Genomic DNA, 11,937 nt, shown 5'->3' with positions numbered 1-11,937 from the left:
TAGCATGACAATTTATGTATATTGTTGGTATGACATCATTTGTTTAATGTATTGTTATTGAGGGGTGAATAAAATTTGATTTATTTTTTTAATTGATATTTTTCTAATTTTGATTTATTTAATTTATTTAATTTTTTATTCGAATTTTGAATTCAAATCGAGTTTAAATTTATAAGGCTCTAATAATAAAAATGTTAAAAATTAAAACAATCAATTTGGTTTTTAATTAAATAATTTGGTTGATTTTATGTTTTGATTTATAGTCTTCTTATTTTTTTCAATTCCCTCCTCACTTTAAGTTTTTTTTTTTTTACCAAATTAGAGTACTTTTATAACCTCAATTTCTTTTTCAAAATATTCTTTTTTATTTTTCAATTTAATCATTTAACTTTGTATTTTATTTGATTTTGTCCTATTGCTATATCTCTTTACAAATTCTTTTTTCTCATACTTTATTCAAAAAACTCCTTCAAAAATAATATTAGAAATATAATATAATTTTAGATGATGTTTAATTTATTAAATAACATTACGAATCTTATTTACACATATGAAAAAGTGTGAATATTTATACATGTACATTATATATGATTAGAGAGATTGGTTTAAATTGAAAACCATCAATATTGTAACATTATAAATAATTATATTTGAATTTGAATAAAAAATTGAATAAATATATTTGATTAAACTAGACTTGGATTTAATAAATTGACTCATAATTTTTTTAAATCAAATTTGAATGATAAATGATATACATAAACTCGATTAATTTTTCTACTAGATTGAATACTAATACCAACAAATAACTTCATAATAATAAAAGAAATTAAAAATTCTATAAATTTAACATGAAACATATGTAATTGTCATGTATGATGAGATTTTTCGAGTACTTCATAAAGACTTGGTAAGTCTTTCCATGCCTAGTATGGTGCTTGCGTAGATTATTTGTAATTTTTATTTTGAAAAACTGTTATGAACGATTTCATACCAATACTCATAATGTTTAAGGTAACATTTCCATTAAAAGGAAGAAAGACCCAAATTTAACATTAAGAAAAAAGGATCAAATTGGTAAAAGAAATTTACGATTATGCCTAATAATTATTAAAAAGTTCAAGTATTAGCCTTTGACGTATGTAGTTATAACATGCGACTGCACTGCTCGATGGATATATGCTGTAGGAAAGCCTCCATCACCGCGCGCCACCATTATACAATTACCCTCTCCGGCCCTCCCTACGGCGGCAGCTTTATTTCCCACCATCTAAATACACACACCACCCTCTCGGTAGACTAACCATCCGATATCCGCTACATCTCAAAGGTATCTACCACCTCTTTTATCGGCTTTCCACCTCCTACAACCACCAACATTTTACAGGCATCAAGCATCCTCCCAGGAGGTATTCATCACTAACTGCTAAAAAGTGTAGCAACATCTTTGTCGTCGTATAGTCTATTTTTTCCCTTAACCTAACATCATCATAACAAAAGAGCTTATATTCACATAACTAAAACACACAAAAATAAAAAGATTTAGAAATCTGAAATAAAAGATTGAGATCATGTAACCTGACACAGAAATATGAAACTGTTTAAATTTTTCGTAAACGAAGTCGAACTTATCGTGCTTTCCTACATATGTAAAGTGTATTATGTAAAAAAAATTATGTTCTGCCTCTTCTTGCAGCCAATAAGCAACAACAAAAAGAATCTAGAATTCAGTAATCAACCCGTGAATCATAAAAGAGTATATCAACTTTTCTTTCACAATACATGCACTTACAACCCAACAATCTGGAAGCAGCCTTCAAGTAATGCAGATATAGTAATCTTCATTTATTCCACTAAACATGATAATCAGCACTGATTTGCTCTCACTTCATTAATATGCAACAACAATGCAGGACTTTTAGTCGAAGAAATCTGGAAAACTCGTATAAATAAAAGATCCCTAAACATCATACCTAGAGTTCCTTTACCTCTGGCGAGTCACTCCAAAGTTTTTTTTTTTTTTTGGGAATTGGAATATATAACACAATAATACTGCAAAAGACCCTGCCTTAGAATAACGTTAACTAAAGCAGATGGGGCACGGTTTAAATCCGAAATCTGAGCACCAACAGTTGACAATAGAAACAGTGTCAATACATAATATTTTCAATCACAATAGAAAGAGATCGATTTATGTAAGACTCCAAGCAAACCTCATTGCTCATCCTGAAAGAGTTAAAACAGCATAAAAACGAAGATCCTAGACCCTGATATCAATTTAGAATACCAAATATATCGAAGTTTATAAAATATTATAATTGAGCCCCATAAATATTACAAGGTAAAATAACCCCTCGATTACTTTCTTAGTATTCTGCACCAAACAATGGCAGTCTTCAGGCAGCTAAATGGTTACTAATGGTAACAAATGGTACAAAATTATTGGACAGCTACCTAGAAGCTTATGAAATCAATGGAACAAATATGTAATCGTATTATCGGGAAAAATGTTGATAATTTACCTTTGTAACAGCTAGCTCAGGTCCAGAGAATGACATCAGAGATGAAGCAGATAACCAGAATAATGCAATATGAACACAATAACTTCCGTTTTTCAGTGTACGGACAAAAATGTTCAATCCACACTCATAAAACCTATTTAATTGCAAAAGATGAGGAGGCTGCAGCTGCCTCTGCTATTAAGGAAATTGGCTGGCGAGCTTGCAGACAAGCAGCTATATCAAAGGGATGCAACTCAGCTCCATCAAAAATAGGGTTCACACCAGGAAGGATTACTTCATAGTTGTCAGAGTCATCGGGGTCGACCTTCAGTGTGGTTGTTGGGGTGGAATCCTCAACAGTTCTTGTGGCAACTTCATTGGCAGGAGTTAGGGCATATCCTCTGCAAATATCATTCAACAACACGAATAAATAAATACATAACCAAACACTAAAATTAGAATAAAATATTAAGAGGGAGAAAAAAATGTACACTTATTTAACAGACCTAAGAATGTTACCGTCAAAGCTCAAAACTTCAGTCCGACAACGCTGTCGACCGGAAAGCTTTAACCTTTGACGCTCACTAGACGCTCCAGAAATGGGATAAGAAGGATCTAGAAGTGGATTCTACTTCCCACTAGCATAAGTCATGATTTGCTTTGGTTTCTTCGACTCCTTTAAATGCTCCTTTTGGTAAAGAAGTTTTGCTGCAGGACTTGTTGCCTGATACTCTGCACAAATATCACTCAACATTTTACGTATGCTTTGCATTGAATCATGATGCTCAGAAAGTAAATCTGCTTGAAGTAACTCTGACGAGACAATCCTTTCACAAATTCTATTGCTTAACTTAGGGTTGAAAAGTGGCATCCCGAATTCAACAGACAATGGAACCCATTCATATTTTTTCTCCTCATTAGGGCCAAAATAATCCATATCTCTTTCTCTAAAAAGTTTATTAGTACGCGAATGTAACCAACTGTCCATATCTCCATCGTCTGAGCCAAACCAGTTAATAAATCATTCAATTTCGAACATCCCCTCTGCACATAGCCCTAGCTCATCCCCAACATCAGCAACTGATCCATCAGAATTCTCAAGGGGCAAGGGTATGTCAAGTGTAACAACTTCCCCAGAACCATCAAGGTCATATTTGCTGAGGGCTGAACTATAACAGCGGACTATTTGAGAAGCGAATTCAAACGGTGTAGAAGTACACTTCCCTTAACTAAATTTCCTTCAAACTTGCCACCTAAGCCTCCTATTGTTGAATCATCCCAAGACCATATAAGTGCTTTCTCACAACCAGCTAATAGTGCAGGCAACAAGCATAGACATTGTACTTTCATCAGAACAACTGATATAGGCCCACTAGCCATTGTTGAATATAGCACCAATTTCATCCAAGTTGACATAGATGAGTGAGAGGGAGGACCAAAATGAATAGGACAAGTTGAACCAAGAAGACAAATGAACGTGGAAGAGGAATCATAGACACAATAATATCATAGTCACAAAGAAATAACCGATCTAAGGTTGCCTTTGGCAAAGCAGCCAAGCTTTCAAAGCGGAAGATATCCAATCTATATTTCTTTTTCCTCCTTGAAGTTCCTTTTCCAACGTCAGAAACTTCCATCCGTATCATTTTCTCGTCAGTCTGGACAGTCAGATCTAACTTGGAAACCTCACTCAAGGGCTTACCATCTTCTGATAGGGTAGCAGATCTGTTATCGCCAGTGGTTTCAGGTACATAGTCATTTGCAACAGAGTCTTCCTGTGATGTTTCTAAATTATTGGTACTTTTAATGTTTAGTTCAATTTCATTAGTAGCAGAACGATCTGATATATCAATCAATGTAGTGTCAGCAATCAGAGTAGAGTTATCATGACCTGAAGCTGACACTCTCGTTCTATCCGTCATTCCAACAGCTTCATTATCAGTGGCAACACCACCTGATAGTAGACATTCCAATACACAGCGGAGACTAAATGCATGGTTTGCAAATTCCTGCAACTCTCCCTCAAATTTTGCTCCCTCCAACGTGCTCAGGTCTTTGCAAAGATCTGCAATGATAGCATGGCCTGATTTCCATGCTTCATATAGAGTCACGGCATGAGATTTCAATCCTGCAAAAAACCCAGTCAGAGGAGTATAGGGGGAGAAGAGGGAACAGTCAGCACATTCAAACTAGAATTTCTTAAAACCATGATCAACACAATTCTAGAACTTGTCTAATCATAGTTGGTTCTTCCTCTAACGCCACCACCATGGAATAATAGTTGGTTCTTCTTATCCTAGCTTGGAGCACCTTCTCTACTCTATAGACAGATGTTGTGCCGTTTTTAAAACAAAAACCTTCCAATAAAAGTTCAAATTTATTTTGCCCAGTCGTAGTTTGCATTTATGGTTATGATGTTCAATAGAAAAACGACAAATGGGACTGGGGCATATAAACTAGACATTCAAAATAAGGGGAACCTCTCAAAAAAAGTGTAAAGAGAAATTAACTAACCCGGTGAAACAGAGCCCATCGTAAGATAAGATTTATATTAGTAGACATTAATTTTTCATCATATTTATTATTATTATTAAATTATTATTATTATATATTATTATTAAATAAAAATATAGGCCCAAACCTTAGGCCTATTTTACAATAAACCTAAACCCGTTTACATGCCAGACCCAAACTCTGGCCCAACAACCCGGATGCAGAGGAACCCTAGGGTTTCACATTCTCAGCCGCCGCCTTGTTTCTCTACCGTTGGATCTGGCAAGATCCAACGGCCCAGATGGTTCCAGCTTGAAACCTAGGGTATCATAACCCTAGAGCCACATCCCAGCCGCCGCCGTTGATTCCAGAAGGCCACACGTCTGCTGCCGATGCTTCAACTGCTAGGCGTCGCTCCAACCGTTGCTGTAATGCCACGCAGCCCCCATCGAAGCCTCCAGAAACGCCTCTTCATCGCCCCACGTCGAGCTCTATGGTGAGTCACCACCATAGCTATGGTGACTCACCGAGAAACCCTTCTGTGACCGGTCCGAGGAGCGTTTCGTCGAGGCTATAAAAGCCTCGACTCACCTGCAAAATAAGAAAAAAGGCAGAGAGGAAGAGAGGAGACAGAAACCAGAAAAAAAGAGACAAGCAACCACGACAGTAAACAAGCAACAACACACCCAACAGCAGCCAATAAAGAAGGAGAAGAGGAAAGGAGACTTACCAAGGAACTGCTATCATCGGAGCCTCCTACGTCTTTGAAACGAAAGGTCGAAGGGTAAAGAACCTTAGATCTACACGTTTTGGTAGTGATCTAAGCTAAAATATCCTCGGATTTTGCTTTAGGGAATTTTGAACTTCAATTTGAGGTAGATATGTAATTTTCCGACCACCATTGACGGTGGCCGGCGGCGGTAGTCGATGCCGGATACAGACCGGCCGCCTTCTGATTTCCCTCCGATGAGGGAAAATAAGAGAGAGTCGAGAGAGCTTCTAAGCTCTCTCAGTTAAGAGAGAAGAGAGAAAGGGAGAAATGAGAGAATGGCGTAGGGCCAGTCATAAAACGACGCGTTTTTTTTGGGAGGGGTATATCTGTAATTTCGCGCATGGCCAAACCATACGCGCAGTCATCCAAGTTTATAATCTTTTCAATTTAGTCACTAGAATTGTTTTTCTGGATATTTTAATTGTCTTCCAATATTATTTTATTATGTTTTAGTCCTTTCCTTATCAAGACAAATTGCTAATTTTATTAGAGATTAAGTCGGTGTTTTAAATTATTGAATATCTTATCTTTCTAAAATATTCAGATTAATAAATTAAATTTCCTTTGGTAGAATAATTTTTTTTATATGGAATCCTTAGGAAAAATTATTATATCTTTTTATTTCAGTTGGGAAGAGAAATATTCGTCCTAAAGTATTTTAGGGAGTATTTTCTCTTCAATTGGAAATAAGAGAATATTTTATTTTCCTTAGAATTTTGTTCTATAATATTGTATGGTTGAATTAGGAATAATGGAATCGCGATCTAAAATATATTCGAATTCTTAGATTTCTACTATTTAGAGACAATATATATCAATGGTACCAATTTTGGGCGTTGTGGGGGTGCTAATCCTTCCCCACACGTAATCGACCCCCGAACTTTTTTTTATTATTAAAAATGAATTTTGGTTATACGTGGATCGATGCATCTTTTAAAATGAGGTTTTTTTCTTAAAAAAAAAACTCTTTAAAAGAAGATTTTGGGTATTCGGCCTACCTAACCCAAAAGGTCGATGGCGACTCCGAAACATTCTTTTACAAAAATCGGGTTTTCACGAAATGAGTCGAGACTCGTCGTATCGCCGGAAATCGGTTACGACAGGGTGTTAATCTTTCCCTAAACGTAACCGACCACGAATCCCTTTTATTATTAAAAAGAACGAATTTTTGGTTATAAACGCAGATCAGTTCATCTTTTAAATGATGTTTTTCTTAAAAACTCTTTTAAAAGATAATTTTTAGGTATTCGACCTACCTGACCCAAAAGGCCGATGGTGACTCCCAAAACATTTTAAAAAAACCATTTATTCACATCACTTTTCCGCCTAGTAAAATTTTCGTGCCCGGACGAAAACCGGTTATGACAGCTAGCATCAACAACAAAAGCAACCCTCGAATCACCAGAACGAGTCCCATAGTTCTTCCCCCAAGATCTCCTTGTTGAGCAGCCTCACCATCAGTGGACACTTTTTAGGGATACTTTCAATCAATCAAAGGTAATTAATTCGAATTGAATTTTTAAATTTTAATTTAATTTTCGCGATTAAGACAACCGAGAAATTAAAATGGTACCGAAAGGGCAGTTAAAGGGTGCTAATCCTTTCTTGACTGTAACCGACTCCCGAGCCCGACATATTTCTGGTAAAACGCAGACCAGGTAAGATGGTGTCCGAAAACCTAAATATTCTTTTAAATGATCGGTGGCGACTCTAACCCATTTATTTCAAGTCAAAGCCCAATTCGAGGCCCAACCGAAAGACGATTCGACAATTAGGCTAGACAAAAGCGTATCTTTCTTCTTCTTCTTCTTCCTTCTTTCTCCGATAGAATTCCTTTCTTATCTCAAAAATACTTGCCAAGGTAAGGATTATGTAAGAATAGGGAACAAGCACTAGGACTGTTCCGTACAATGGGTGGTTATATGCAGTCACTCCAAAGGTAAGAACCTGTGATTCTATATCTCTCTCCTAACCAATCGGTTGTTGGTGCAATTATTTGGTACAAGGCCACAAAGGAAAGTTGAATAATTTAATAACCTGAAAGTTAAGTGGGAATTTACATTTCCATAAGGAACTGATCAAAAGGCAGAGTGATCTTAAGTTTTTCTGGCCCAAAACAATGTACACTTTTAAAGTAGCACCAGCTAACACTAACGATGATACCAGTACAAAAACCAAACATGAAGAGATTTTAATGTCAAATGGACTCAGCAAAGCAACCCTAGACCATAAAAGACGAGTAACAGCATTAAGTACATCTTCTTGATGTAAATTGTTTGTGATTGTTGAAGAACAGCTTACTTCAAGAGTTACTCACCTACTACATGCTTTGAAGAATATGAATTCACAAAGAAAATACTTGTGTATATTCCTAATGCACATGCATAAAAGATAAGTTTTGAGTAATAAATGGAAGGAGTCTATTTTTAGCCCTGGCAACTGAAAGAAATGAAAATTTTTATTAGTTTAATAAAGTGGTAAGGATCAATAAAAGTAGAGATCCTAGTTTGGAAGAAAATCTTAAAGCAAACCACTAACCTTTAAACCTGTCATCTAGGAACATCAAAATAGATCAACCACCGTCGATAAAGACCTTTTACAATATCAGGATCAAATAAGATGAATGCATTAGCTTCTTCTTTGCAGATTTTATCTATTGTTGCCATTTCTCTTCTGAAAGTTTCTATAAAAGAAACAAAGAATGTGAGGATGCGAAATATACCAACTAAAAGACTAGTATATGCATCTGAACAGGGTGTGATATCAAGCTATTCTAATGAAACTCTTTAGATAAGGGCCATCAGAAACCTTACCTTAAACTCTTCCAGAGTAAAGTTAACAAGACAAATTTCCCACCAAGGTTTAGTTTGAAAGTCCACAGGTTGGGTAGGTAACAACTCTTTTGCAATCGACTTGTTGAGCTTCACATGATTTTCTGGATAGCTCCAAATAAGTAAACAATAGGTAAGATGATAACAAAAGTACTACACTGGATATATAAGTATGTCTAACTTGTTTAATGTAGGAAAAATGTTACCGTAAAAAATTACTGCATAAACACAAGCAACTTATTTTGTCCATTAGAATGGTATCTCTCGAAACGACTGAAATAATGAAAGTTCATCAAACATATCTACAACCAATGGTACAAGGGGGAATTATTAGAGATTAGGCAGTATGCAAAACAAAGTTGATGTGTACTCGATCAGGAAGAAAGTCTATGCTTAAAATAATGTTATATTGCCTTAGTTTCTTGCAAGTAAAGAGTTAGGAACATATTTGTCAAAGTGAGATTTCAAATTATGTTCTGTAGGATAGTTGGTTTAAACATCACATTCATGAAACAATGCAGACCAAAATAAATACTATTTGCAAATCTGCCTACAAAAAGAATAATAAAAGAATGGTTCAAGTTACAACTGCCACAATATCATGGCTTGAGGATGAGTGCAAGCATTTGACATGGGTCACTCATGCAGGCATATGAGACAGGAGCGAGGACATGTGGAAGCAACTGCAATGGTGCTACCAGCACATATTTACACGTGCATGAATTCGGAAGCAAAAATGATCTATTACCTTAGACCTGCATTTGTTCATGATATCAATAAATTCATTTCTTCCAATTCCTGTAAGTTTCAAGGCATCGGCAGCACTGAAATTTGGGATACTGTCATAAGGTTGCTCTGTCAACAACAAGAAATGCCTGGAAATGGTCAGTCCCTATCTAAATATGAAGTCAATACCAATTCCTAAAGCAGTACCTATTTCTGAAAGGTCAATGCTGCACAAAATCTGGATAAATGCACACATATTTATCTACAAAGCAAATTTCAACCAATCCAATAAAAACTTAATAAGAACAAGTCAAATGTATTATAAATAGTAAATCTATACACTAGAAATCAAGATTGGGATGTGACCGATGGATTTCTATAGTATATAATTTCATTCCAAAAGAGAAAAGAAACCGATAGACAGATTGCATAAATCTACACTGCCAATTGCCATATATGAGTATTTCTTCTGAGATTATAAGGAATCTTTCAAGAGCCCTCAAAACAAGCAGTCAAATGAACAGCCACCGTCATTCTTAATTAGTGCTACTTTCTACCAATAAAATTCGGAGGCAAAGAGCAGAAAAGAGAAAACTACATTTGTAATGTATCTAAATCATCTTGAGCTGCTCAATTCTTCAAGCAATCATTTTATCAGGTGTAAAGTTTTTTTCTAGCAATTAAACCATGTCTAGATTTCAGTCGCTACTGTCTCATCAGCACATGGCTTTAAGTTTCAACAGCCTAAAATCTGTACCACACAGTTCATGCTATTGGTAAATTGGCAGCTACCTAGTAAATAAAGGTCCATTACACAACCATGGAGGATAGTTTTACTGTTGCATCTTGTCTCCTGACTCCTTAGCACCCTGGATGTCAGTTTTATTGCACATAATTCATACTTTTATGCTAACGAAAATAGACATGTTTCAGTTCTTACATATACCTAGAAATACTTAATCACAAACCAGCCCCTGCTAACCAATACTGATTTATTTATTTTATAACTAATTGCATAAAAGATATAGTAAACTATAACAATAGTATCTTGGGAATTATCACTTCAATAATGGGGTTCAGTAACTTAATGATAGATATGCTTAGTATGAATGAAAATCTTTGAAATACAAAGAGAAAAATCATATATCTAGGGAGATGCCGTATTTGAGACTTCTCATCAGATCCATCAGCTATCTTCAGCCAAAACATTTTTCCATCATCATCCATATATCACAAAAAAAGGAGGATGCAGGAGAAAACGAAATAGAAGAGAGCAATTACCATTTTTCATAACCTCAAATATCATATCACATTAATATCGGAAAGGAGAAACCCTCATTACATGGCAAACATACTACGCAAGACAGTAAGGGAATATCTACAATTAAGAAGTTCAAAAGTGAGCTGCAAAGAACCACTAGAAATGTATCAGGTGAAAAACTGAAGGGCTGAGTCATTCAACATCTTTTACAAACTGCAACTGACAGGAATAGATTTTATCATGTATTCAAGAGTCAAACTATGAATGACATTCTACATGACCAGAAATGTAGCTAGTAATATTGCTCTAATGCTCTTAAAGGAAGTTTCTTACTATAATAGTTCTGCTTCTACTTCAAAAGGGTAATTTTATTCAAGTTTGAAATCGAGAGTTGAAAATTTATTCATTTATCATCAAGGAACAAGATATAGATCATATGCGGAAAAAAGTATTTCTGAAAACTTATTAAAGAACAAACTGTACTAAATGAAATACAATGAAAAATAAACTTTATTTAACAAGAACCGCTAGATTCCTTCGCAAGGAATGCATCATCTCCTCATAGTATTCTCTTTCTTTGCATACTTTGCGAGCAAATGAAGTGTTCCATTGGAGTCTTTTCTTGATACAATGGACAACAATCCTAAATGGAGTTAAAATTCAGGGGGGAAGGGTAAGGTCAAGCAATGGAAAACAAATCCCAAGAGCTCATAAATAAATGTGCATTTAAATCTAATGACTAATCAGGATAAAATACGAAGGTGCTTCAGTTTCAACCTGGGACTAAAACTAAAAATTATTTTAGAATCAACCAAAACCATTATGTGCATGCTTGACAAAGAAAATGAAAAGTTCGTAATAGTAAGTGAAAACTGAAAACTGAGAAAACGACAATATATTAAATAGTCTGTGGAGCTACAATCATGTTAGCATCCCAAACCAATTTAATTTTATTTAAATATACCAGAAAGAATACAAATTACAAATGACGATTACAAAACGGTTCTTTACGAACACGGTAAAACCAAAAGCAATTAACCAAACCATAGATGCACAATGCAATGGCTATAAAAAGAACAGTGCCTATTCAAATTCAAACTAAAAAGCAACAGATCCTAAATTACTCTCTAAAACAAAACACTGTTCTTCAAAGCAAAAAAAAAATGAAAAAACTAAATGATCCTAAAAGTTGAAGGGGAAAAAAGGTAAAACGAAGAGTGAGCATCAGAATCCAAACTAACCTTCGGTGCCATTCTTCTTTAGATTTAAGATTGACCTGTAGCCGCTTAGGCAAATTCTCCCAGGGGCTTTCTTCCTTAATAGCTTTAAGATACAGCTGTTCCTCGAGCGTAG

General features: G+C 35.2%; 1 long non-coding RNA gene and 1 pseudogene across 1 annotated transcript; both read right to left on the bottom strand.

Moving 5' to 3' along the window:
* Positions 1-2,354: 2,354 nt before the first annotated feature.
* On the bottom strand, positions 2,355-7,206 carry LOC120144027 (annotated as a pseudogene).
* Positions 7,207-8,585: 1,379 nt separating this feature from the next.
* LOC120144028 lies at positions 8,586-11,028 on the bottom strand. Its single transcript, XR_005518009.1, has 3 exons — positions 10,605-11,028; positions 9,346-9,452; positions 8,586-8,701 (listed from the first exon to the last, which is right to left on the bottom strand). It is a non-coding gene; the product is annotated as an uncharacterized LOC120144028 (long non-coding RNA).
* Positions 11,029-11,937: the final 909 nt, after the last annotated feature.

Source organism: Hibiscus syriacus, unplaced genomic scaffold, assembly GCF_006381635.1.
Source record: "Hibiscus syriacus cultivar Baekdansim isolate YM2019G1 unplaced genomic scaffold, ASM638163v2 tig00110879_pilon, whole genome shotgun sequence".
In the NCBI taxonomy this organism is placed as follows: domain Eukaryota; kingdom Viridiplantae; phylum Streptophyta; class Magnoliopsida; order Malvales; family Malvaceae; genus Hibiscus; species Hibiscus syriacus.
This window is presented reverse-complemented; position numbering and strand designations above follow the sequence as displayed.